Raw genomic sequence first — 4,629 nt, forward strand, 5'->3', positions numbered from 1 at the left:
GTCAGAAGTCAATGGTACATCAGAGAATTGACACAGGTGGTTTCTTAGGCGTATACTGATTGTGCAAAAACATTTTCTTTATTTCAGGCTTGTATAGACACAGAATTCACAAAAGGTGATAGTCTTTGCATGCTGTAAATACAATAAAACCTTTAGCCAGAAATTAGACATCAACAGACTTCAGAGAATTCATAAGGAACAAAAGTCTATGCAATGAATTTGGAAAATGTATTTCTGTTATAAATCAGTCTTCAATTCCCATGAATAGACTCACAAATGAGAAAACATGCATGCATAGAAAAGTTTTGTACCATAAATTATCTCTAGATGGTAAACTAATATATCACACAAAAGAAAAATCATGAGTGTAATGGAATTGGGAAACCCTTTGCTATAAGGCAGATTTCCAGAAAGCTTAGCAAGATTACAGAAAAGTCTCTGAAAATGTAACATGTCTGAAAGATTTGTTGGCATCACAAACTGGAGGATAGCTCAAGTGCATGTGTTTTTGTGCCTGGCATCCAAATTGATATCTCTTTTTCTTTGATGAATTCCTTGTTTATTTATTTAGCAGATTTAGAGACAAAGGATTCCTGTCCATTGATTTACTACTATATGCCCACAATTGCCATGGTAAAGTATATGGCAAAAACTGAGTGCTGGGGGCTGTGAATCTGATTCATCACTGATAACATTGAAGACATTGGTTCCTGGTTCTTATGCTGCTATGCATGGAAATGTTTCTCTAATTTCATTTTCAAATAGTTCATTGTTAATATAAAGAAATGCTTCTAATTTTTAAAATTTCATTGAAATAATTTGTGATTAATGTGTCCTAGTCATGCATTATTACAGGGTGTAGTGCAATATTTGCACACATTTATGCAGTAAAAAGTGATCAAGCTAAGCAACTACAGTTTTATTAAGTTTTTAAAGAGTTATTTATTTGAAAGACAGAGTTACAGAGAGAAGTAGCAGCAGAGAGAGAGAGAGGTCTTCCTCTGCCGGTTCACTCCCCAGATGGCCACAATGGCCGGAGCTCTGCCAATCTGATTCCAGGAACCAGGAGCTTCTTCCAGATCTCCCACTTGGGTGCAGGGACCCAAGGACTTGGGCCATCTTCTACTGCTTTCCCAGGCCATAGCAGAGAGTTGGATCAGAAGAGGAGCAGCCAGGACTAGAACTGGTACCCACAGGGGATGCTGGTGCTTCAGGCCAGGGTGTTAGCCCACTGTGCCACAATGCTGGCCCCCAAGCAACTACAGTTTCTAATTCTTCTCCATGATTTGAGACTACCAGCTCCTCTCCTTCAGTTCTTTACACAGAACCTAATATGGTTGAATGTAGTCATCTCATTATATTATGGAACACCAGAAGTTCTTTCTGCCTCTTTGATTTTTGATACCTATTATCCAATCCCCCTCTATCCCTAGCTGCTTCCCTTCTCAGCCTCTAGTAATCACAGTTCTGTGTTCAGATCCATTATTTTCTTTCACTTCCACATGCGACAAGGACCAGGTGACATTTGTGTTCCTGCTTCTGGCTTATTTCAATTAATTTAATAATATTTTGTTCTTTTTTTGTATCTAAAAGAGGTTGCCCTGTCCATTGTTTTTCATTGATGGACAGCTAGATTGGTTTCACATCCTGGCTGCAGTGAACTGTGTTATAGTGGCTGTGTTATGGGAAAATTGCTGTATCTTTGATATGCTCTCCTCCTTTCCTTCTAATAAAATTTCCTTATTCTATATAGCCAAGAGCAAGATAACTCTCACATGGTAGGTCAATTTTTATCTTAGTTTAATTTTTGTTATTTATTTGAAAGAGTTACAATAGAGGTAGAGACACAGAGAGGTCCTCCATTAGCTGGTTCGCTCTACAGATGACTACAAAGGCCAGAGTTATGCCATTCTGAAACCTGGAGACAGGAGCTTCCTCTGGGTCTCCCTCATGGGTGCATGGGCCCAAGGACTTGGGCCATCTTCTACTGCTATCCCAGGAGATAGCAGAGAGCTGGATTGGAAGAAGAGCAGCTGGAACTAGAACTGGCACCCAAATGGGATGCTGGCCCTTCAGGCCAGGGCTTTAACTCACTGCACAACAGCGCCAGCCCCAATTTTTATCCTTTTTAAGGAATGACCATACTGTTCTGCATAACATCTGTACTAACTTGTGTTTTCACCTACCATATATGGTGGTTTTCTTTTCCCATGTGCTCTCTAGCATTTGTTATTTTTTATCAGTTTGGCATAAAAATGATATAGTATTGTTCATGTTTTTGTGTATTTTGAAATCAGTTAATTTGTTTATTAAATCTTTATTATTTGAAAGGTGGATTTAGAGAGAGAGGGAAAGACATAGATAGCTTTCATCTGCTGGCTCACACCCCAGAGAGTTTCAACAGTTGAGCCTGGGGCATGCTGGAGTCAGGAGCTTCATCCAAGTCTCCCACATGAGTGGCAAGGACCTGAGTCCTTCGTCCATCTTCTGCTGGTTTCCCAGGTGTTTAGCAGTGAGCTAAATTGGAAGTGGAGATTCCTAAACTCAAAGTGGAACTCAGATGTTATGCTGGCCTCACAGATTGCAGCTTTCCCCACTTGGCCACAATGCCAGCCCCTCTATCAATTTAATTCCTCAAAAATAGCTCAGTAATGTTGGCATCTATCTCATTTTGTTTTTTCTCTGTTATTATTCAACTTATTGATGTCTTATTTTTGTTCACATTATTCCTCTCAATTGCTCTACCTGAGGTGAGTAGGGCTGCTGTGTTGCTTAAATGAAGTGTATGCTTTAGATTACTCATTTAATGAGTGCATGTCATTCACATAGCACTTCACTGAAGTTCTACTATGTCCCAAATCCTCTTCTAGGCACAGAATTTAGACCACTTTTCTCTTAGGCCCAGATCTTGCCTTTAACATACTACTTGGAATTTAGTAGCTCATGAAATCTGCAGACTGCATAAATGAATGAATATTTTGAGGGCTGTGCTTTTGTGGAGGAACTTCATAGGAGACCGAAGGAATAAAATAAATCAAAAGTATCCACAGTATATAGAATGTATACTATTTTACAAGTCACAGAGAAGAAGAAGAAGAAGGAAAGTAGTAAGACTAGAAAGTTTGTGGCAAGACTAACAGGCGCTGGTCAAGAACTTAATAAGCACATTAGGAAAGCAGTAAGGTTTCTTTTTTTTTTTTTTTTGAGGAAAAGTTTTTATTTCTAGTGATGAAATTGGCTACAGAACATTATGAAAGTTTAAAAATACAAAGAGAAATTGTCTATAATTAATAGATTCAAAATTTGACAATCAGTGAATATCATTATTAGTCATTACCAACAACAGTTATTGATTTGAAAGGCAGAGTGACAGGAAGAGGGAACCACTGCTTCACTCCCCAGACACTTGCAATAGCCAAAGCTTGACCAAGCCAAAACCAGGAACTGGGAATTCATTCTGATGTCCCATTTGGGTGCAGGGACCCAAGCACTTCTGCCATCCTCCGTCTCCTCCCAGGGTGCACACTAGCAGAAACTTGCCTCAAAGCAGAGAAGCTACCACTCAAGCCAGGCATTTGTATATGGGATGTGGGTGTGTGGTGGTGATAGCAAGCCCTCATGGATAAAAAAAAAAAAAAAAAAAAAAAAAAAAAAAAAAAAAAAAAACAAACAAAGTTATTTCTATGCCAAGGAAATTACTCTGTAGTCTTTCTCTTATAAACTACGTATTGCTGAACCTAGATAATTTTTCCTTTATTTAACAATGACATGAAAATGTCAGTTGAGTTGGCTTTCCTGAAGACCTTGTTTCTTGAATATTAGTGGCTAGCTGAGATAAATTCTTTTCATCTCTTTCTCGCTTCGGCAGCACATGTGCTCGCTTTGGCAGCACATATACTAAAATTGGAATGATACAGAGAAGATTAGCATGCCCCTGCGCAGTAAGGTTTCTTTACCTCCCTGTAGGCTCTGCTCTCCAGAGGTGAACAGGGTCCTCTAAACCCACTTGCTGCACACACAAACACCTGAGTGTTGTATTCTCCCACAGGTGTTGGAGACTGATATGGTGTTCTGATTTATATTTACATAATGGCTAGTGACATCGGGCATATTCACATGTTTTGACCATGTACATTTCTTCTGAGAAATGTCTATTCAGATCCTTGCCTGTTTCTTCACTGTATTTTTTGGAGTTTTTCCAATTCATGTAAATGTTCTGGAAATCTGTAAACATTCAGAGTTTTAATTTTTCCTGCCATCTGTTCATTGTATCTACACTCTGATGTTTACTTTGTTGTGAAGAAGTATCTTAGTTGGATATACTCAAATGTCTCTGTTTTTATTTTTGTGACTATTGCTATTGGAATCTTACCCAAAAGCTATTGTGTGTTGACAATATTTAGAGTTTCCCTATGTGTACTTGGGTTTGGGTCTTATGATTACATTTTAATTCACTGTGAGTTCACTTTCACATAGTGTAAGAGATGTTGGAGTCTCTTTTCAGGCTTCTACATATGGATAATCAAGTTCCTCTGCACCACTTGTGAAAGAGATTCTTCTTTCTCCAGTTCATTTTAGTTCCTTTGTTAAATATGAGTTGCTGGTAGAAATTTGGGTTTATTTCTATGC

At 38.5% G+C, this 4,629-nt stretch overlaps 1 pseudogene; it reads left to right on the top strand.

The window, feature by feature from the left end:
- Window positions 1–3,873: 3,873 nt before the first annotated feature.
- Window positions 3,874–3,941, top strand: LOC149119941 (U6 spliceosomal RNA; annotated as a pseudogene).
- The last annotated feature ends 688 nt before the right edge of the window (window positions 3,942–4,629 follow it).

Source organism: Oryctolagus cuniculus, chromosome 21 (assembly GCF_051225735.1).
Source record: "Oryctolagus cuniculus isolate XC-2025 breed Fujian yellow rabbit chromosome 21, ASM5122573v1, whole genome shotgun sequence".
Taxonomy (NCBI): Eukaryota; Metazoa; Chordata; class Mammalia; order Lagomorpha; family Leporidae; genus Oryctolagus; species Oryctolagus cuniculus.